Source organism: Lissotriton helveticus, chromosome 9 (assembly GCF_964261635.1).
Source record: "Lissotriton helveticus chromosome 9, aLisHel1.1, whole genome shotgun sequence".
Classification (NCBI taxonomy): domain Eukaryota; kingdom Metazoa; phylum Chordata; class Amphibia; order Caudata; family Salamandridae; genus Lissotriton; species Lissotriton helveticus.
The window spans coordinates 1,267,239,590-1,267,263,506 of record NC_136070.1 but is presented as its reverse complement, the minus strand read 5'-3'; the positions used below and the strand labels follow the sequence as shown (position 1 = coordinate 1,267,263,506).

General features: G+C 41.7%; 1 protein-coding gene across 2 annotated transcripts in view; it reads left to right on the top strand.

Moving 5' to 3' along the window:
• The window catches only part of CCDC71 (coiled-coil domain containing 71), a 179,021-nt gene that overhangs the window by 123,374 nt on the left and 31,730 nt on the right, over positions 1-23,917 (top strand). For both annotated transcript variants that reach the window (XR_013601153.1, XR_013601154.1), the window contains exon 3: positions 14,913-15,059. The gene's annotated coding sequence lies outside the window, so the exon portion shown is untranslated. The remainder of the gene's footprint in view (positions 1-14,912; positions 15,060-23,917) is intronic.

The following is a 23,917-nucleotide window of genomic DNA, read 5'->3' as shown; positions in this document are numbered from 1 at the left end:
AGCAGCATATCCATCGGCATGCTTGTCCTTGCATTCCCATGTTGTGTAGGCATTGGATGAGGATGGGGTGGGAGACTGTGTGTCAAACACTATGGACAGGTCCTGGAGGATGAAGACCACTGTGTCTCCTGTGTACAGAGTCATGTGGAAGGCACCCGTGGTGGTGAATAGGGCATTTACCGTACTGTGGTTAAGTTGAATCACTGAGTGGTGTCTGAGATGGTGGTCATTGATTCAGTGTGGTGTCTTTTGATTTTCCTCAAAGGGCCACTGGGAATGGTAGTGGGGAGGTTGCCTGTAGTTGGTGAGTGTTAAAGGGTCAGTAGAAGGTTTCTTCAGCAAAGAGAGGACAGTTGATTGGTTTCAAACATCTGGGAAGGTTGCGTAAGAGATGGAAGCATTCAGATTTGGTGTTATCACGGCGCTAATGTTTTGCTGTCCTCGGGGGTGTAGTGGGGGGCAGGGGGCCCAATGTGGCCCTTGATTGGACTGACTTCATGTTGGCGGTTTCTTCTGGGGCAATGACTGGCTGTGGTTAGCACTGGTTCTTTGGATGAGATTGGGAGGCGTTTGGTGAGGTCTGTCAGGTTCGGTTGAAGCTGTTGTAAATGGCAGTGATCTTTGTTGCTGGAGAATTGAGAGAGAGATGTTTGCGTAGCTCCTGCGAGAGGAGGATTGTTTTGGAGACTACTACTGGTGAGGTGAAATGTTTAACAATGGCAAAGGAGTGACAGCATATTTATCTTGCACATGTGCACTTCCACCTAGGAAATAGTCCATTTCAACTTCCGGCGTGATTGGGCAATCTGTTTACATTTTGTGTCCTTTTGGGTCATGTTTTTTCAGACATGCAGACAGCCTTTAAACAGCAGTCATTTTAATTATATCACTGTTACTTATTTAATATTTCTTGGGTATTTTACCGGAAAAAAAAAAGAAGAAAATCTATTGACTTTGCCAGTTCATGTGGATTTTATTTCACATGAAGTGTTGACGGACTGCAAAGTTTTACTAAAAGGGAGCCGAACAGTTGAGTGGAACAGAAGATCTCTGCGTTAATTGAGTCCACAAGATCCTGCATTACTGCGGACAGCACTTCTGTGGTGTTGGGGTACTCCACAGCCTGCATTGCACAGTCTAGGTGACCTGGTGGCCCAGCAAGCTCCATTTATTGAGTTGACTAAGTTTTTAGAGCTGCATAAATTGAATCTGGAATTCTGTTAGCGCAGGACAAACTGTTGTCCAGCTTTGAGTCTCTGGCACATCATACTGCTTTTAAGCCTCAGGCAGACCCAGCGGCAGTGAATAAAGTAAAGTCCACATTTGTAAAGCGCACAATCACCCGTAAGGGTCTCTAGGCGCTGGAGGGCCGTCGGGAAGATTAAGCGAGCTATTGCCCAGAGTCACATGGTGCTGGGCTGACCTGCCGCCGGAGCCGGGGATCGAACTGTGGTCCCCAGATTCCAGCGTCAGTCGCCCTGGCCGCGGCGCCACACCTCTTCCACTGGTAACTTATTTGTTTCTGCCTTAAATCGATTTCCTATGCTAGTCAAATCCATCATATCCGCATTAACGCGTTGCAGTGCAAGTTTTCACAATTCTTTATTGCTGCAGTATAGGACTGGATAGATTTGACCAATTCTTCAATGGTGCCTATACATTTTTTAGCTTTCTAGCTAGTATGCAGCTGTGCATTGCTTCAATACAATGAAGGAGAGGCCCTGTAATTTAGTGAAGGATTTTGTTTTATCTACAAAAGAGAACCCTTCCTATGAGGACACTGGATTTCCTGCGCAGCCGCATTTAAGTGTATATCTGTAGTTGCACCTGCCTCATGATCTATAGGCTGCTCAATTAGGAGATTTCATTGATACAAGTGTTACTGTAGCTCAAATTGGGCAAAGGTGTTTTAAATCCAGCATATGGGTATCAGAGCCACACCAGCCACTTTTAGCTGTTGATTCAAGCAGTAAGGAGATGCCAATCTTGCACAGATAATGTAAAGTATCCATTTAATAGATAGAAATGCTCCGGAACTTTAGTGGGCATCAGGAAACCAAAAACATACGTCTAAATGATTCAAATGGAGTAAAAAAAATAATTTAAAAAATGTGTCTGTCATTAAAATGTACAAAATCATGTATACTTCACATGCTGCTCTTGAAACAGGTTTTCCCAAACCCTTTTTCAAAGGAGCATTTATTTTAAGAGGGCACTTGATGATAGGAAAATATAAGAAAATGTTATTCACTTTTTATCACATCTGGTGCATTGAATTTTAAAGTCCGCACTTTCAAAATACATGTTCAGCACTAGTTTGTCCTCCGGTCTTTTTCTTAATATGAAGGTGTTCTACAAACATAGGTTGGAGAAGGTGAGAACCTGAAACTTAAAGCAAGTTTTCAAGCATGTCTGGAATGTGCAGACTAATAGGTGCAGCTTCCATTTTAAGAAGTGTGTACGCATAGGCAGGTTTCTGGTGAGTGCAACCCAGGAATGTCAAGCAAAATATTTTAGTCTGGGATTTAGGATGGGGATGGAGTTCACAAATTTGCATTTCATCTCAATAATATGCCACATGTTTTGGATTGTATTATGGCCTGATTTGATACTCCATTGATTCTTCATACCAGTTTATTTATTTATTTTTATTTTCAAAGTTTTATATAGCGCGAACAAGATCTTGTTCTTGATACCAGTTGTATGGAGTACATAAAATTGAATAGTTTATCTGTTGAGACGTTTCGGTTGTGGGACCTTTCATTTATATCTGATTGTGTTAGATGGTGCCTACCAAGAAAAACCAGTCTAAGTGCAACAGCTGGCTTACATTACAACTTTATCCCTCTGAATAAGTATCGGGCCCTTTCATGAGGAGTGGGGCACAGGCCATATGGGAACTACTGGTCCTCCATCCATGACGATTGAAGTCATTTGCCTGATCTCCCCATACCCCGCCTCCGCAAATTGAGCCTCGCACACCCATTTCTGCAGTTGACTCCGGGTAGTAAGGGTGAGCAGTCACTGGGTTTCCAGGTAGGTAGTGTGCCACGGGCAGGCAGCATATTGGTGAGAGCAGCTTTCATGATGGTTTGACTTAAAGTGCCTCTTCCCTCCTGTGCAAGGCTTATGGGGCCCTAATTCAACAACAAATATATTGCGTAGACACGTTTATACCGATTTGGTATTGTATTTATGCATGTCTAAAATGCACATTGTTCCTTGACACTGATCAGGGCGACCGATTTAGGTTAACCAGGAGTGGTCAGATGAATCATTTATACTTGGTTCTGAGGAATCATTTATCTTGGTCCTGAGGAAAAGCCATGGGGAAGGCTTGAAACATGTAGACCACGAGGTTCCACATAGCCAGGTATGTTTTAGTCTCTCTCCTTCTTCTAACCCTTCCACTCTCACAACATCACATAGTATTACTACACAAAAGTGCTCCCACGTCTGTCGGTCGTAGCACTCCCTGTCCTGCAGCAGGGTGACAAGAACCAGATGATAAAGCATGCCACTAAGGGACCTTTTGGTGGGTGAGGGTTATTTTAAGAGACCATATTGTTTTCCCTAAGGAAACTCAACATTTGTCCAAGGTAATCAATCAAGGATTTATAGAGCGCACTACATACCCGTGAGGGTTCTTAAGGCGCTGGGGAGGGTGGCTGCAGCTAGCGGTCGAAGAGCCAGGTCTTGAGTAGTCTCCTGAAGGTCTGTGGGTTGTCTGTCTGCCGTAGGTGTAAAGGGTCTTGGCGGCTAGGTGGAAGAAGGATCTTCCCCCGGAGGAAGTTCTGTGGATGCGTGGGACGGTGGCCAGTGATATGTCGGCTGAGCACAGTTCTCTGTTGGGTACGTAGAATGACAGTCGCCTGTTGAGGTATTCAGGGCCGATGTTGTGGAGTGCTTTGTGTGCGTGGGTCAGGAGTTTGAAGGTGATTCTTTTGTTGACGGTGAGCCAGTGCAGGTCTCTCAGGTGGGGGGTGATGTGGTCTCGGCGGGGGACGTCAAGGACCAGGCGTGCCGAGGCGTTCTGGATTCTTTGAAGTCTGCTGATGAGCTTGGCCGGGGCTCCGGCGTAGAGGGCGTTGCCGTAGTCGAGTCTGCTGCTGATGAGGGCGTGGGTGACGGTTTTCCGTGTGCCTGTAGGGATCCATTTGAAGATCTTTCGGAGCATGCGGAGGGTGTAGAAGCAGGTTGAGGAGACTGCGTTGATTTGGTTGGCCATGGTGAGTTTCGAGTCGAGGATGACTCCCAGGTTGCGTGCGTGGTTGGTTGGTGTTGGGGCGGCGCCCAGGGAGGTGAGCCACCAGGAGTCGTCCCAGGCGGAGGGGTTGGGTCCAAGGAGGAGGATCTCTGTCTTGTCCATGTTCAGTTTGAGCCAGCTGTCTTCCATCCAGTTGGCGACAGCCCTCATACCCCTTGTGGAGGTTGGCTTTGGCGGTGAGGGGGACTTTGGTGAGGGAGAGGATCAGCTGGGTGTCGTCGGCATACAAGATCAAGTTAAGGTCGTGGAGTCGGACGATGCGTGCGAGTGGAGCCATGTAGATGTTGAAGAGTGTCGGGCTGAGGGTAATACTTGTAACAATCACTGGAAGGATACCCTTTTCCTGAGAGGAGGTTTCCCATGAATGAAGAGTGGACTTCCCTTGTTTTCTCATAATTTCCTAAGGAGGCTGAGTCCACTACTACCGCTTTCTTTTGTTCTTTGAGTTGTTTTCCAAAAATGTTTTAATCGCACAGGTAAAATACTGCACAAATCAAGTTGATTAGCAAATATAAGATTGTACTCCTGGTTACAGGCTCCTATGGGTGCTTTCCCCACTACTCCCCCAGAATTGTCTTCTGTCTGGTTGACCCTATTCCGTATAGTCCCCAGTATTTTGTAGCAAAGGCATTGGTGGCTTAATGCTAGTCTTACATGTTCAGATGCGTAATCTGTTTTCTCTTTCTTATGTCCGATCTTTATGTGGGTGGAAAACATGTCCAGTCCTCGCACTTCAGTCTTCGGCACTTATTATAGCTTCCCTGTTCCAACCTTTGGTTCTGCAGCATTTGTTGAGGAAAGCCTGGCAGAGCCTGCCTATTTGCTGTACACCACAGCCTCCATTTGTAACGGAATTTGCTACATTAATGTAGCACAGTTGGTCCTGTCATATCATTTGCCGCATCTTCAGCATTTATGGCCCCCATGGCCAATTGGTGAGGGTTGCAGCGGTTCCTAGGCAGATGGGTACAACACTGTTGGAGGCAGGAACAGATTGCAGCTACCAGATCTTGTTGAATATGTGCAGTCTTTCGGTGCAGTTCTCAGCAGAAGCTGTGGAGCGGGACTAGGAGACCCACTGACGTCCTTGTTTGCTCCTGGCTTCTCTCTCTCAAATAGTCCCCTCTTTCTGGGTGTCTAATGCTGGGAACATAGTTGGCTTCTCCTCTTTGACAGTCTTTTTACTTGCAGGGCCAGGCAGTTTTTTCCCCTCTCCCCTGGCATTCAGGCTGCCATCGGGGCATAATTCCTCCACTGATGTACTCCAACTCCTGGGATAATGCTCTAGTCGCACACAGTCTTAGAGTAGTCTGCATTGCGTGTCCTTCCTTGGTGGTTAAACAAATTGTAAGTGGAACAAGAGGATCCCACTATTCTACCCATTTTTCAGACGAGGTGTGAATCTACTCTCTCATGCTTTAGAACTGGCTTTGGTTGCTTCCTTTTCAAATGTCATTTTCAGGATGCTCTCCAGACAACCTTTTGGTTAAGTGATACTTGTCAGACCAGATAGCTGTGGGTCTGGCTCCAAGCAAGGCGTTCGGAAATATGGGCACAATGCAGTATGAGCTCTATGCACCTGGCTCTTATCAGCCTTCACGAGGAAGTAATCAGCAACAGACAAAAGGGCAGGCTTGGCCTAGAATGTCCACCCTCCAGCCGCAGGAGTCCAGGCAATATATTTCCACGGTCCTCACCCACCATCTTGTGCCATGCCAAATTCTAGACGCTGCCAAGACCGATCCCACTGGTTTCAGACTCACTCATACAGGTAGTTCTATTACTAAACTGGTACCACACTCTTGCTTTACACACAAGCACTTGACATATTGAATACGAACACAAGAAGCGGGGTCTCTTATAACAGCAGAACTTTACACAAGAGTGGTTAGGGAACCACACACACTGACAAAGGAAAAAGGTATGTTCAGACTGCAAATTCCTAAACACTGAATGCTGCCAGCACTACATAGCAAATTAACGAATGATTGCATTTATTTTATTAACACACATCAATGTCTGAGAATGTAGTTGTATTGAATTGATGGTACCCTGTACTGTCCAGATGACCATTAGACTGGATGGAGCTCCCGTTCCTGAAATCTTTTGTAGAACCGAGCTCTCTGTAATGTAATAATTTACAGTGAGGCGTCTTTTTACCAGAAAGGCTCTGTTGACTTGCATTAGGAATTAGGATGTTGGAGTGAATGACACAAGTTGAGTTTTTGAGTAGTTTGTTGTTCGCATATGTGTATTTGCATCGTAATAGTTAAAGATCTTACTGCCCAGTAACTGTAAATATCACCATTCAGTACTCCTATGCTTCTCCTGTCCTGTCTGAAATGGTTGGAACAAATATTTATCTACATTTTAAAATGAGACAGTCACAGTTCATCTGCCTGAAATGACCCCTTTAAATGTGTCCCAGTTTACAGTGCACATTCACTGCTTTGTTCTGCTTTTCATGTTTTTCGCCGGCCCATTACAGGATCCAAGGGTCATCTCACTTCAGCCCTTGGTTGGACTACTGGTTTCTAGTAGACTTATATGGATGTTTGTGTTGGTATTTTTGTATTGCTCTGGTTGGATATGGTTTAGTGAGTCTTCTCGTGGTTTGACACTTTCCCTTTAGAACGTGCTAGCGATGACTGGGACACATCTAGTGACTGGAGAAACTGTTAAAGGACCTCGTGCTTCTTTTCTGGGAGGGTTCACCAATTAGGTGTGCTGGTGGAAGAATAACAGTCAGTGGTTACTGCTTGGTCTACTTCTCCTCTGCCTCCGGAAGCATCTCTGCTTTAGTGACTGACCTATTCATTTCTTCATGTGGTTCAAGATGTTTAAAGGCCTCAAGCGCAAACACTCCCTATAGTAGGCGCACAAAAGTTCACAATCTGAAGTTTTATTTTGGCATTAAAACGTTGTTGTCCTATTTTAAGTAGGATGCAGTATTGTATAGCTTCCTGGGCAGGCTAGGGAATTAACCTTATACTTTCAATATGACCTCACTCACTTCGGGTTCCTCAGCATCTCTTATTTCCATACAAGATCCTAGATTTCCCACGGGTACCTGGCCCTCTGAAAAACCGCAGTGAACATGCACCTACACGCATCGAAATAGAGCATCTATGCATTGTTTGCACACATCCCATATCATTATCTTTAAGAGAACCTGAAGCACTTTCACAATTTGCCCCACTTTGTGTTCGCCAGGGTGTTTGCTCTTCAGAAATGTGAGTTTTACTTGGGTAAATTTTCGTCATGTTTATATACAACGTTTATTATTACCCTGTGGAAATAGTAAATTACTTAAAAGGTTTTAATCCCCGATTTACCATTCACCAAAAGCTGTGACAGGTGCCCAATTATGCACACATTGTGAAATCTGGTTGTGACTGAAAATGTGCTGGTGGTATCAAATTTTAATATACATTTAGAACCAAATAACCGGGGGTGGGGTGGGGTGGAGAGGGATCCTGATCTCTATAGGAGTAGTGCCAGATCCTTACACTTGGCATTTCCTGAACCTGGTTGGAGTAAGTGGCAGGATTTGATTCTGGTTTGTCTAACCTCTTCTCCCACTCGTGATCATAATGCACCGCATTTTTTACTACCTAATTTTAGGGTCCTGCAGTGTAAAGTTGCTCTGTCTCTTATCGGGTAGACTTCATTGGCTTAATGTGCTTTGGTCTCCTGTAGAGAAATTGAATAGCTTGATTCTATAGTGACTTTTAGCGCTTCGAACAAATGTTATGTAAATTGATGTAATATAATAATCATTAGTGAAACTACTCGTGCTTTGTCGTCCTTCAAAACACACCAGGACTCGGGCTTACCTCCTTTGAAACATTGGCTCCTATCAATATTGTAGTTCTGTCTGCATTATGAGTAAGAAAAGCTTGAGCAGTCAATCGGGTATCCCTACTTTGACCTTGTCCCGATATCGTCTTTGCAGAAATGTATGGCATCTTAGGTTTCCCTGAGTTCATGACTCTTGACGCCAGATATTCTCCACATATCTCTTTGGAACGTTGAATCTGGCCAGTCACTGGATATTTTCGCAATTATGAATCTCCACTTTTCCATTACATATGTTCACTGGCACGTAATGAACGAGGAATGTGTAAATGCTTAAAGTGTGGAAATCATTTGACTGTTTTTTAATCTTTTACTACTGTTTCAGGCCTAACCACCGAGAAAATACGTCATTGTATCCAGTGATTAAACTAAAAAATACTTTACTCATCCAAAACATCCCGGCTTCAAATTCTTTCAGCTTTTGAATGCGAGCCATTGGCGGCTGGGAAATGTTAACACAGCTTAGGGAAAATGAATAAGAGTAAAATTATCTTTGTCATTGAAAATGAAAGCTTTAAGTTGTCTACGTTTTTTACTCATAATGTCGGAAAGAGAAAATGTCAACTCATAAACGCTGTTTTAACACAAACTGCTTTACATGTCAACATAGAAACACACTTTATCTCCTAAACGAAGCAAAAAAAAAACTCATTGTAAAAATTTGGAAATTAAAAACACCAAAAAAATTCTGTTTCTAACCGTGTGCATATGGATATATCTTACAGTGCTTCATGTCCTGCCCAATACCTTTTACAAGGTATAGTTTTTTAACCAACAGATGTTTTCATTCTTTGACCTATTTTTAAGCCCATAAACATGGTAAACACAATCTCGAAGCATACAGAATGCTTTTGGCCAAACACTCTTGAATGTCAGAAGCACATGCTCACCTGCTAAGTGGCAGAGTTAGCATGTATGCCTGTAAGAGCTTTTGTGTTAGTGTATGGTCCTATGTTTATGCCTTGACGTTTGTCTGTATTTAAACCTTTAACTTTGCTGGACTGGCTGTGTACATATTTATGCATGAATCCCTGCATCTTTTATGCCTCTATGCCCTCACCCAAAGCCAACTGTTTATCTTTGTCAATGCTTATTACCAACCGTTCTCTGGTAACACCAGACAGTTATGTTTGGAGAAGGCGGAAGGTTTAGGAATTTGGTACCAGGCTTATAGAAAATATATTTTTTAATGCAATATTCTAGAGCTCCTTCGACATGATTGGAAATCCTTGTCTAATACAGGTGATATCAATTGTGAATTGCTGAGTAGGTATATATATTTTCTTATAAATCAATGGTGGTCTTCAGGATATTTAAATGTAAGGCCCCACATTGGTGATACTGCATGCGCTGGAAAGCTAAATGTATAGCAGTTCTAGAAAAATGCACTTTGGAATCCCCCTGTTCACTGCCCTATGTGCATTTACATATGAATGTAATTTAGTAGGATTGCGAAATGGTGGGTTTTTTTTTGTTTGTTTTTTTGTTACAATTCTGCCATAGAATCACCAAGGTTTCTTTCTGGCACTAAAACCGCCCTGATGATGCGCTCACAGGAGTCCCATCCTTTTGGAAATATATTACTTTTGTAAGTACTTTTCAATTTGCCAGTAATAAGTTTTGAAAAACAATTCAAACTTTTTTCCCATAAACAAACGAAATGTGGATTTTAAGCAATAGTGACGAGTGCCTCATTTGGTAGCTCTGAGCAGTACGCAAATTTTAAGACCAAACTATGCAATTAGTGTCTTTGTGGCAAGAAGAGTCGGAGAAACACGTAGACATAGTGGTAGTCTGTGTTTTGTATTGATGCTTTGGATTTCCAGATGCAGATATGCATTTTCTTTAACTCTAAAATGTCAGGAATTGTGGAATAAATATATTATGAATTGACTAGTTTCCAGAGATATGTCTATGATAATGATGACAGCTCTCCCGTTTACCCAAGTTAATGTTGTCTCTAAGACGTAAAGGGAAGCATTTTTTGTCTCCAACTCTTGTCTCTTTGGAAAGCCCTTTCTTGTTCTATGTAGTGGAGAAAAAGCACAAACATTTTATTATTGTTTTAACGAAATACACTGGTGATTTTAAACCTGGGTACACTTGAAATTAGAGACAAAAATGGATGTTAAGATCTAGCTTGCGAATAAGAGTTATAGCAAAAGAAAATATATTTTCTGTGTTCATTAAAAACCTATTGCTGTTCATAAATTGTAGGGTGTTCACTTTAATATTATATGCAGTTCACAGAAAATAATCGCTCAACTACTTCAAAATGTAAATATTGAATTTGGAATAGATCTGAGCACCCTTCAACAAAAATACTGTTTGAAAATAAACGCTCACCTTTGCCATTAGTTGGTTTGGATTTGTACAATAAATGTATTTTTTTCCTCCGTCACATTTGTCATTTTCTTGCATTGTCACCCTGCGCTGTATATTTTTCTCATATTGTACTTGGCAGTTAATCTCGTCTGTTTTAATGTTTTCCAGTTTCTGGCAAAGGTTATTTTTGATTTCATTACAAGTCCGGAGGCTACCATTATGCAAGAACTTTTATTGCTACCCACTCATGCAGCCCTTTAAAGAGCATGTATTACATCAGAAGTAAAACATTCCAAAGAACATAACACAGCATCGTGGTAACTAGGCATCTTCCTCTATATTCGCTACTCCTGGACAGTTAAGTACATGTTTTCTATCTCTGTTGTACTATTTTAAATATAACTATACTAGGTAGCACAGGCTACCTGGGGATAAGACCCAGACTTTTGTAGTGCACAGGCTACTTTGGATTCAAGGTGCTTTGACTTTTGCGAAGCCTTACCTTCTTTTTTGGGCAGAGGGGTTTCCTCTTCAGAAATATCAGCTGAGTCTTCCTCAGGAATGTGGTCTCTTTTTCTTTTAGTAAATGCTGCCTCTACTTCCTCTTTCAGAGAAGATTTTAGCTGTCTCTCAAACAGATTCATTAGGGAATTCGCTGTAAGAAGACTATCCCCATTAAACTGTGTTTAGTCTTGTTACTTTTTTTTATGATTTAAGAAAAACTGTCCCTTTAAACATTGTTCTTTATAAATATAGATCGCTTCTTGAGCATTTATTTTGTAAAGCAGTGGGCTTGTGGATTGTCTGCTTCGAATGTAACTATATTAAAATAATATTTTTTTTATGAAGCAGTATTTATCCCCCTGCCAGAATAAAGACTGTCCTGCTTCTCAATGGCTCTGTAATAATCGCCTCTGGGCTCTGCGCAGTGCGTTGTTATGGAAACGCACAGCGCGAGACCCAGTGGATCTTTCATAAACGAAATTTTTCGCTCGCCGGATCTTAAAAGGGGAGCCCGTCTGAGCAAAAAAAGGCAGTAGAGTAAGCCCCGCCCCACGACCATGGGCGAGGCTTAGCCAGAGAAAACAATGGGGACAAGCGTTTTAGTGAGTAAGACGGTCCTGGATGTTCGAAGTCGGCCGGAATACAGACCGGAGTGGCAGATCGGGAATGCAGGCAAAAGGGATCCGAGTTGCATGATCTTGGCTATTTAGTCAGCCGGAATCGAAAGTCTGAGTCACGCGCTGAGTGCCTGAAAGGTTGTTACGCCAAAGATGAATTAGGAAGGGTGACAATACAAAGCGGAGAACAAATTACTTGCCTTCTATGTTGAAAGGTACTTTCAAAAGGGAATAAGTGGTCAAAATACAACCCAAATCGCATAAATAAAGTTCATTACCAGTTATGAAGTGAGTCTGGGTCATCTATGGGTTGATAGAGTAGGTTATATTTAAAATAGTACAAAATAGAGAGATCGAAACATGTACTTTACTGTCAAGGAGCAGCGAATAAAAGAGTAAGATGCATAGTTACCACGATGTTTTGTTATATTCTATGGAATGTTTTACTTATGATGTAATGCATGTTCTTTAAAGGGCTGTATGTGTGGGCAGTAATAAAAGTTATTGCATAATGTTAGCCTCCGTTGTCTTTAATGAAATCAAGATTCTCTCTGTATGTTAATTGGAGAATCGTCATTTTGCATATTGATAAGCAATCTCCGTTTGAATAGATTTAAAATTTTCACTGCAAGCGTATGGAAGTTGTTTGAAAAATACAAAACTTGTGACGATGGTGAAGCATACTTCCGTCAAATAACATCTTTCCTTGATGCATTGTGTAACATGAATATCTTCTAATGTGCTCCATTTAAATTGTCTCTAATTGTACCCCCAAAATCTTGTTAAATGGAGCACAGAAACAGAAATTGCACCCTGCTTGAACAATGTTGTTTTCTACATAGAATATCACTAAAATGAGGCAGTTGAAGCACATTTTACTCCACTTATCGCACACGGTCTCAGTACAACAATGAAAGAATATTCTGCTTTCAAAGTCGGAGAAGTGAATTTAAAAGGTTAATCTTGTACACGATTATTCATACTACAATAAGAAATTCCATTGGGAAGCCCCTATTGTGCAGGTTTGCCATTGGGATTTCCCTTTACACGCTGTAGTAATTACTACTTATTCTTGTGCGTGGTACAGACTTGTCCTCCCAACACCAGCTGGGATCAGTAGTCATTCAAGTGAAACCTTTTTATTAGCTATATTTATGTAAATCACTTTTGAAAATTATAGATCTTGCAAATATGTTGCATTTACTTTTTTAACCTAATGCTTCATAATGATTTCTTCCCCTGTTTTGACAAACTATTGATGCCTACTTTTTAATCTAATTTATTGGTAACTTTTTTAACAATCCTAGAAGGGTAAGTGGCTGAGATTACCTTGCTTGGAATTAAACTAATCACCTTATGGTTGTACCATATGCTTTTGAAGAGCTGAACTTGTCTAACTATCTTGCCGACTGGTGACGAGCCAGAGGTGTTCCATGGTTGATGAGCACTTGTTCCTAGTGCAGTTCCTGTCCTTAAACTCCTTCCTTAATACCAATTTAGTCATGCTGCAGCATACAACGACTTTAGTACAGAACAAATGTGTTTTTTTCTTTTTTCACATCTTAAATTTATTTAAACTTCTGTATAGTTTTTCATTGTTTCAGTAATGTTTTTGCAACTTTCTTCTAAATGTGTGTTGCAAGTAAACACAGTTTGTGTTGCAAAATAAGTTGTTGTGCAGTGTGAAAATCAGGATATGGGCTTGTGCTTCATCATGCCAGGGAGTAATGAATGGTATACTCATTAATTGGTTTGTACATTGTTTTAGATTTTTTTTGCAATTTGATAATGTGAAACTTAAAAACTTCCAGTGTTGAATTCTCTGCAACTTCATTGTGAAGGCGAGAGAGACTTTAGTATTTTTGTATTAACTGGAAACCCAGTTTTTTTAATGTAGCTATCCTTTTTGTTTTATTTAATACTGTAAATGAATTTGTTCTATTAACCTACAATAAACTGGTGCTTTCAACAATCTCTGAGCCTCGTGTCTTATTTATTTGAGAGCATGAAATGTGCTGGGACAAGTGGTGGAAAAAAAACAGTTCTGGCATAAATTTCAATGTACATTAGCCAGTAAAGTACCTTCTCACTGAATTCAACTCCGCAGTCTTGTGTGTCTATCACCTACTGGGATTATCACTTGCCCTCAGTGCTGTTGTTGCAATCCAATATTTCAGGTGTGTCCTGACTTATTTTCCCCAAAACAGCCGAAAGATGTTATGCCACAGTCCTGTGCATGTTTTTTTATCAAGTGGAGAGGTTTAAATTCTGAATATTTTCCACAAATTTAGAGCAAAAATAATGGAATCTTTCTGTGAATTAGCTTATAAAAATATTTCTTTACGAGACGAAGTTTGTTACAATTACATGTTCTGGCTCATTCACCCTAGACTCAATTAAGCTCCTATGCCTGCATCGGCTGATACAGTAAATTTGAAACATTTCAATGTTGATACTTTACTTTGTAAAGAGGTGTATAAACCATTTATAACTTTTTTTGCCAGTTAAGTGAAGTTTGCAATTGCTTAAAAGAAGAAACCTAATTGATTCTCTGACAGTTATCTTTAATCCATTGTAGAATTGGAGAACAGGGTTTCTTTCGCTTACGGACATGAAAAGAGTATGACTGTCATGGGTATGTAGGTTCCACGCATAGATCAAAGCTACTTGAACCCATGGCTTCCAGTCTCTCCGGAGCACTTCTAATAGCTTATTTGGACTTGAAGTGGTGGTGGATGGCCAATCCGACACACACATCAACTTCCTCTGTAATGATGCCAGGGCACAACATAGAGTTGAGCCTGGTTTTAATCAGTCAACTCATAATGCCAGATCCGTGCTGGATTTATTTCTATTTTTACTTGAGTAACTGTGCCTCACTTGAGAAGGTCATGAATAAATGGAGTATGTCCCACTTACTTGAGAAAGAATTCTGCTCTTTACTTAACCATGCAAGAAACCTTTTTTTTTTTTTTTTGTCGTTGGTATGTTTGTTAGGGCTGAGCACATCAAAAAAAGGCCTGTCCCAGGTATACCTATTGGGTTATTCATTCACACTTGAATCCTGAGCTACCCAAAGTTAGCTATTCAGAAGTGGCCTTAAAGTTTGCATGATCATAATCCATCCAAGGCCTATATATAACCAGTCCAATGTTTAAAAGTTTCCAAACTGTAACCACGAGAGTGGGATTCAGACATTGCTGCTAAGTTACTCAGTAGTTCTAACCCATGTACATGCAAAAATGCACATTCTCTAACAAAAGCCCACTTCGTTCCAGACTTCCTTCGTGACCTCAATGAAACGAGGGTAGACGGCATTATATTTCTCTTCTCCATCGTAGGTTACAACGTTCTGCCCTCGTCTTCAGGCAAACTGCGGATCCACCGCGACTCTTCATCATCCCTCAAGATAAAAAGAAAGCATTCACACCATTATGATTTCCTGTAGTAAACTTTGAAAGCAGAAGCCTTCATGAATACTAGGACAAGTAAGTTCAGACATTTATAATGTAATATTGAACTATTATTAACTATGTGTGGCACTGTGGGTAGTTAATGAAATGTTATGCTAATTCCATTTGTAAAGCCCAACTAAAACTTTATTTTCCTTTTGGTGCTGAAGGATAACTAGAAGACTGTGGTGTACATGAGCCACACATATCTGTTTGGTTAAATATCCAAAATATAAAGGTTTTGTTGTTTTCCGTAAGCCATTGTTGTTGAGTTGTGCAAAGAATCGCTGGAGAAGGACTTCAAACAAGGTGTCGAGACAGGAAATAATGACCTTCTGTATAGTGGAATTAACCGGATTACAAGATGTAGACCATAGGAAAAGTGGAGAGGCCAACAAGGCCACTGTAACTGAAATTGTGGCAACAAAAACAGGATGCGGGTTTCTTAAATAGTGGAACATGCACAAAGGCTTGGACAGCTAGGTTGATGCACTGGAAGCCAGTTGAAAGAGCTCAGACGTGTGGGAATCCTAAATAGCCTCCTAACCCCATTGCTATAGATGGGAAAACAAGTAGGCTGACATGGGAACTTCTCTCATTGGCTAAGCTGTTGTGAAAAGTGGTTTGCAAATGGTTGAAATGGGTGGCGTCTGGCACAGATCTATTGATCCAAAGTTTCCATGCTAGTTGAAGAAACCAAAATATTGACTGAGTGGGTGGTATGCCCAAAGAGAGTGGTAAAAATTGGAGGACAGATGTCAGCAGAGCCCAACTGCTTACTGCAATTAAGTTGAAATAGCTTGCGCTTATCCACTTGCTCGATATCCGCTATATTAAAGAGTGGTAGCCAGACCCTTTCAGCAGGAGGTTTTTGTTCAGAAACTGTAGTTTCTAAAGGAGCAATGAGCGTAATGAATGGCAGGCATAGTTTACGATTTTGGGTCACATTTGGGACGCCACATGAGCAAGAACAGTGAGAAGAGGAAGAAGAGACACCCAACTGATCATTTGGGCAAATGGAAATCCAATTCTTTGCTGGATGGCTGTATAGTAAAGTAAGCAGAGAAGGTAGGCTGGGGGGTACTAAGATGCTCCTTGAACTGTTCATATTTTATGTAAATGGCCACCTGGAAGGAACCTTCAGATTGTAAGTTCAGAATTTAGAAGGAGAATTTATCCACTAAGACTTACCTCCTGACACCCTAAAACGTACGTTCTCATAGGAACTCTTCCAACAGGTGTTTGTAAAGAACAACTTCCGGGCTACTTTCTCGCTATTTGGTGTTTATTTCAGCTTCTTCCTGTCCTTGTTAACTGTAGCACAGCAGAACACTGGTTTGAATATTGCACTGAGCCTGAGGCAGGGCTGAGCTGTATTGTGATATGATACCCTTCAACTTTATTTTCTTCTTGCACGATCTTCAGAACCAACCAGAGCACACCAATTTCCATTCTTTATCGAGCTCCGAAGGCTGCAGTGGTCGAAAGATCAGCAGAGGTCTGAAATGCACAGTGGCCAAGCGCTTAATTTGGTCATGTACATTCATCTGTCAGGGTTTCTGTTCCTCAAACATTAATTTATATGCACTGTGTACAGACTAACACGTACACATTGAATGAGGTGAATGAATGCTTCTCCATATACTGCAAGCACAGGTTTACCACATCTGGACCATTGCAAGTGTTGCTTCCTATAGTTTGAGTAGGAGTGGGCAATAAATTACGCTCTGCCATTGGAGTTGGCAGAGTTTAGGCATAATTCTACCAACTGCCGTTTCTTTTTTTTTTCTCGCACGCAACTTGCTAATGGTAGGTTGGCGAACGAGATTTGGAGTCCCCTAGCACAATTTTCAGTCGCTAGGAGGGCACCCAGCGAGATTTCCCCAATGTGGGGGGTCACAACCATTCACGGTCAGAAAGCTGCAGCTCGTGTGGAAAATCGACTCTAGCGGAAGCAAAATCAACTCTAGAAGCACCACCCTCTGTGCCGCAAGGGGCCTTTTCTGCAGATGATTTATTTTTCAGCGCGGAGCGAGCCGTTGCTAAAAATCAGTGTGAGCAGAGTGACGTGCCTAATTGAAGCTACGCGCGTTCCGCCTAACCCTGGATTTGAGCCAGGGCCCGGCTTAGACAATGAATACCAGAACTTCTGCTATTGAGGACCTTCTTCTGCCATGGGGTTTCCAAACTTTTCGGTAGAAAGAGCTACGTCTGCTCACTGGAAATTATCCTGAGCTACTAATATCAATAGTATAGTAATACTGACCACTTTATACAAGAATACACTATTGTTCACAATATGCAAGATTACCTGCAGTGACCACTCATGGCATCATGTAAGGTTGCCTTCAGTACGGTTACAAAGGCTTGAACAATTGGAATAATTCTACATGGTTAATACAGAACAGTCATAGCCACAGTACCCCTGGCACAATGGTCATTGTAACCAGTCTCTCCCAGTTCTGCATTATCCATCACTCGCATCTAAGCTTTGAATCTGTTTTGGAAACTATCCAACTGTTAGCTTGGGAGTTCTTAAATTATACACATTTCCGGCTCAAAGCATGCTTTTCAATTTTGGTGTGCATATCAATTCAATCAAGCAAGGCCTAGTTTAGCAGGCTGGGCTGCACACTGGAGAGCCACTTGCAGGTAGCTGAAGAGCCACCAGTATCCTGCAAACTGCTATTGGAACCGGCTCATCATGTACCTTTTTTGAGATTGGGAGGTACGAAATCAATCGCACCTAGTACTTGAGTACCTCCACGTCTTACTACCTGGTCACTCCACCGGCCACCCCACTTTCTTCATTTTTCTCCAAACAAATGGAAGCTGTGTATCGACTCAATGTTTTTGTCCTTCGTTGCCTGCTGAGAGCCCTTCTTATGAGCTTGTGCGCTTGATAAAATGTACATTACATTTTCTTTTTTAATGCAGTGTGATTTCTGAAGGGACGTTTTCCACCAGCATTTAGCAGGTCACTACTAATTTACAGCGGGTATTGAATAATTATGACACAGCTGTTAGTGGTGTAATCTTTCATCAGGAAGCTGATAGCAGTTTTCGCCTTCTCCCTTTTGTTACAAAGATAGATTATATATTTAATCTTTTCCACAAAGAGAAAACAAAATATTTGGAATGTTTGAGCAATGCTACCTTCATTAACTTGGGCATATTAAGTGTGTGAATGGGAAATGCATGTTTGAAACGAGGAAAGAAATTGCAGCAATTCCTGTGGACCCTATTCCTTAAAGGCACGTCGCTTCAAAGGCCGCCTTTGCAAGTTGTTGGGATCGGTGTCCCTGGGCGAGTTCCACTCCTGGCAGGTAGGGGTTGTCTAGTGTTCCGGACCTGAAATTCTCAGTCTAAAAACATTGGTTTTACTTGGACGGGTCTCCACCCTTTAACCTGTAGGAGGGGGAGGGGCTGTAGATGGGGACAGAGCATGGGTCCATCCTCCCTCCAGCTGAGGGAGTATACCACACTAGGCCCCACCCCCTCACTGGAGACGTAACGGCCTCTCAAGATGCCGTTATTGATCCCTGCGGAACTCCCGTCAGTTGGCACCACCCTTCTTTCTCTCCAAACAGATTGGTCACTTGATTAAAGAAGGTCGCAAATATCTGCATTAACCCCCCTCCTCTCCCCCCCCCCCCCCCCCCCCCCAAGTTAGTCATCGTTTTGAAGAACCAAACTTTTAGCCCGTTAACTCACAGTAAGATCCCGTCTAGAATCAATTTTCTCAAATCCAGTTTGCAGTCGCAGAAAGGATGCATATGGTTTCAATGTTGGGAATATTGATTGGGTAAATTCCACTATTTCTTCAGTAGAAATAAAAAATACTTTCGCCAAGGAGAAACTAAGGGTAAAGTTAACTGTGCACGTTTGTGTTATATATCTACAGCTAAAGTTGTACACCGATCACGAGTCTATGCGTGGCTTTTTGCCCATTCGAATACCCCTGGAATCTTCCAAAAATTATGTTTGCTCCAAATGTAGGAGAAACTTCACAGAAGCCATTTTTCGACTTTGTTTCACACACTGATATGAATGAAGCTCCTCCTGAGTGTCTTTGAAATCAGTTGGTTACAAAATAAGCCTGCTTTTCACACTAACATCCAGCAAAACGAATAGTTATTGCGGTCCTTATTTCGTCACTGAAGTGGAATCCAGAAAGAGGGTCAGATTTAGATGCATCTGTACATATTGAAGGGACCACTGTGTACTTGAAAGCTAATTGCATCAAAAAGGAGATGTCTTAAAGAATAGATCCTCTCTGCAAGATCAAATGTCTTTGGAATTTATTTAGCATAAAATAACAAATTACTAAATGCTTTCTAGAAGTTGGTTTCCAAAGAATTGCTCCATGCTTAAGATGACTGACGTGTTATCAAATGAAAGGAGCTGTTGCCTTGGCGACATAGCGTGTATCCCATCTGCTGTGCATCTCCACCAGGAGGTGTGGTGGATCTCAACCTGTTTTTAGAACTTCCAAATGTGCATCTTGGATGTAAACAGCGCAGTCATTCATAATTCTATCTCTTCTTCGTCCTACATCAGCACTACACACTATTCACAATCTGATACTAGCTCGTCCAGAACGTTGGTTGACCAATCAGCAGCTGCACATCCATATCGAGCTATAGTTTATCTTGTGGTTGGCTGCGCTAACCAATATACAAGAAATTCACTCCAAGTGGCCACATCTGCTTTATCTTGCATCAAAGTCTTGTAGGGGAGAAAGAGTTCTTGAAACCGAACCACCAAGCCCTGGACAACAGAGCAGAATATAAAAGAAGGGAATGTACCTCCGAACACATTCAGCACTATATGCTCCACTGATCCATAGTGAGATCCACCGGGCAGCGTTCCCATATATTCGCCACCAAGCAATGCTCCGCTATGACTTGTCTCTAAACAACACTGAACTCCATCCTTCCGGATTAGTCCGGTGTCGTAGATATGAGGCTACTCTACATGGTGCCAGGGACTATTAAAGGAAGTGGACGGGAGTCACTTAGGGTTGTGTACGCTTCACCTCTCCACGTCCACAGTGCGTCAGTCATTGTATTGTAATCTACTGGTTTGTATCTATTGCCGGAGTCTCTGCAGCCTTGTGTACACGGATTCAGAGTATTTGAACTGGTCAGGCTGGAGGCATCCACATATATGCACACAAAATTGAACTGTGCAGTCTTGCAAAGTATCTCCACTGGCCTTGCACGTTTGATATACCCCACTCCCCTCTTCTTGTGCTTCAGAAGGTCAGGAATCCAGGCGTTTTATTTGATGAAAGCTTGACCTTGGTGCCTCAAGATAACCATCTGTTGAAACCTCTTGCTCCATGTTCCCACACTAAAACAAAACTACTAATGTGTAACTGAACTGGTGATTAGTAAAATACCTGCGACATGATGCCAATAGTGTATACTGGCAGCATTCGCACTTATGTTGTGTCTACTCATTGCAACATATACTAGCCGACATTGAATGCCCAGTCTCTGCAACAACTTAAGGTTGTAAAGGAGCTGGCTGCATCATGTCCGCTAGAAAGAACCTCACCCTATCAGAGTCCCAGGTGGCTAACATTCCCCGATTAAAAAAAAATCTGTATGTAGTTTCCTCTCATGGTGTCTTATTAGACCCGACGAGCTTGGTTTCTCTGTGCCTACTCATAATCAACTTTAATGAGATTAGGTGCTGAGAATAAAGTTCTGATCTACGACTAATCCTTTTCCTTTGGCAGGCAGTATGTAAAGTGTTTGAAGGTAAGTTTTAGGATCACCTATATCCTGTTTAACAGTATAATGTGTTCCATGTAAACGTTGGTGCTTTTAATGTGTAAGGGATATCAGAGAGAAACATGTTAGTTATTTTAAAGCACATCAGAATTCCGGAACTCAGTCTTTGCTGTACATGCGTGTACCAGGTTTTAGAACTCAAACATCACATATTATATGGAATAGGTTATCCTCAACTAAGCATTAAGGTTTTCATAAAGAAACAGCCTTTTATCTCGTGGATGTTTGGTCCGTGACCCTTCCGTGACTTTAAATATCCTTTAAAATACAGGTTGGTAATCCGCATCTTATGCGTTTTAATAAGTTTAAAAAAAAGCCTGCTTGAGCGCCTGCTCCAGGTACCCCTTAAATATTAGTTTTTAAGTTTTGATTCTAGGCTTGAGGTATTCTCTCGGCATATAATAAATGGAAGAAGATCTGGTTGTGTTATCCAAACCAACTCATTTAAATCTTCTTTACCTATTTAGTGCTATAAAGTTATAATGTAGTGCACCCATTATGCATTAAAGTGCATATTGTCTTAATATATAGAGAACAAGAACTAGTATTGATTTTGTAGTATGTATTGCATAACGGATAATCCGGAAATGTGTGACACGTGTATGCCAGCATAGTTTCTATTTTTCCTCACTTAATACATTTTGATTGTCTAATAAACCGATCTGACACAATTCTTTGCATATACACTCATTATCTTCATTCTAAATGTGTGCACGGTCAGTAGCAACATTTGAGCCACTTTTAGTCTTCCAGTAAACTCCAGGTAAATTCAAAGATTTTTAATTTAATGTATGAATTAATATGTATTGCAAATTTACTACAACGCTCTTTCTTCTTTTCAAAAGAGCAGTCACGCGTGTTTCACAAGTACCCTCACTTTTGAGGCTTGAGTGATAAGCTTGCTGTTCGGTTATGTCAAATATGAATTATGGTCACTGATATCCCTGCACTTGCTTGGTTCATTTCTGAATAATACTATTTGTTCTTTCTCTCTGCTCCGCAATAAGCCATTCCTGTAGTGCGGGTGAGCCCTTCTAAGAGTAAAATTATCAAATTAAAATATTTTGTGTGGACAGCAACAGTATGATTAGTTCGTTCATATATTTTAAGGCATTAGTCAATGTTTGTAATGTTAATATTATTAGTTTTCTAAGAAAAGACAATACTTGATAATTTGGGCACATTCGCTATGTGAACAGTGTTACACATCTGGAATACATATAGATGTGTCCCGTTAATTCTCTTAGGGGTTTCTTTTTACTATGTAACATTCCACAGCTCAAAGCGGAACCTCTTTTAAATTCCTTAGAGACAGAGGCCTCTTCCGACTCTTAAGGCTAATATTAATATTTTACATACTAGTAATGATCTAAACAAAGAGCCTGCAACAGACAGACAAAGCTATGAGCATGTTTTAAATATCCAAAAAGCTCTGATTTAAAGCTCTGTAGTATTTTGATGTTGTTCACTTTGTTTTGGAGGGGGCGCTGTTTCCTATTAGTCTGTCTGTAAAGCACTGCTGGGAGATCGATTGCAGAATGTCAAATAATCAATAAAATGTATACCTCTGTTTCACATTAGTACCCTTTTGTCTCTGAATGTCTTTGGTTCATGGGGCTGAACTGTATATTTAGGGGAGCTAGGGGAAGATGAGTGGGCTACAGATAACCCCTCCCCTTCTATGTTTGTGGGAGACGCCTGCACTCTAGTTCCTACCCTCCTGAAGAGACATTCCAGCAGGAATTTACTCTTTCTGCCATGCTTTCTTTTTTTACCTTTTCATAAGGTGTACTGTGCCTTTAAAGGCAGAGGATATGCAGTCCTCCACAATGGGCAGCTTGTTTCCACTTTGTAGGTTGGTCATTTTGCAATATTTGAGGAGGTCTAAATTTGCAGTTCTGAAATATTAAATTTACCATTCTGCTTGGTAAATCTAAAACAGTTGGAATGTGTTTTTTTTTTTCTTTGTCTGAATACCTTTTACTTAGATGCTTGAAATGTCATTGTTTGTACTTCTTCAAGGCTCAGAATTGTAGTGTGCAGAGACCATGGATGTGCTGGTTAAAGAGGGCAAAGTAGACTAAAGCAAATGGTGTTGACTGGCCGAAAATAAGCGAACTCTAGAAAGAAGCCTGGTTTAATTGACAGCATTTTCCAGACGCCTAGAGCGGCACTGGAGAGTGCCTGGCCACCCAAATTAAGAAGGAAAACCATAGGGCTGTATAGTTATTCCCGGGCAGTAGTAACCTCCATCACTTGGGCATTGAGAGCGGTTTCAGATAATGGTTGCTCAGCACAAGGGCTTGTAGCTCCTCTGAGGTGTCTCAGAGGTCCTACGTACATGTCACAGCCGATGCATTGGCCACCATCGTTATCCCTGCGCATTGTCAGTCTACGCCAGCCTCCCCGTTGCTAAGCCTCTGTGTGCACAGGGAGCAGAGCCTGGTGAGGCGGTTGCCTTGGCAACCAGCTTACTTACTGGCGAGAGGCCTGGGCTGATTGGATTTTCTTTATCGAGAAGGGGGGGAGGGTGGGAGGCTCCACAGCTCATCTTGTAACGACCCTGTGGAAACAGCTGCTGGCTCCCATCACCTTCTCATGTGTCAGACCTGACATCTGATGCCACCCTGCAGGCTCCAGAAGCTTAAAGAAAGAATATCCCTCAATCTGTGCCTTAAGGATGAGCACCATGGCATGCTGGAATGATGACTGACAGAGGAACATGGCCCAAAAACTATCCATTGCATCATGTCCCAATCCAGATCCTGTATCCTAGTTTGTGGCCTTCCTTGCTGAAATGTAAATAAAAATAATGGCACGGTGTTAGCATGGTCTTGGGGATTAGCAGTAAATAGGGGTGATTTAATTTCGTTATGTATCAAATTTGCGCTTGTGCATCCCAAATTAGAACCTTAAATGCAGTTGCTGCTCAGTGTGAACGTTTAGATTTGTTGGCCAACAATATCCTGAAATGGCCATGTAAATTGGCATCCGCAAGCGGGTGTTGGGAAGCATGCTGGTTCCAGGTCCTGGATGGTGTGTGAGTTGGATTGCTTAATAGCTGCAAGTGTTAATGCTGCACTTGCATCTACA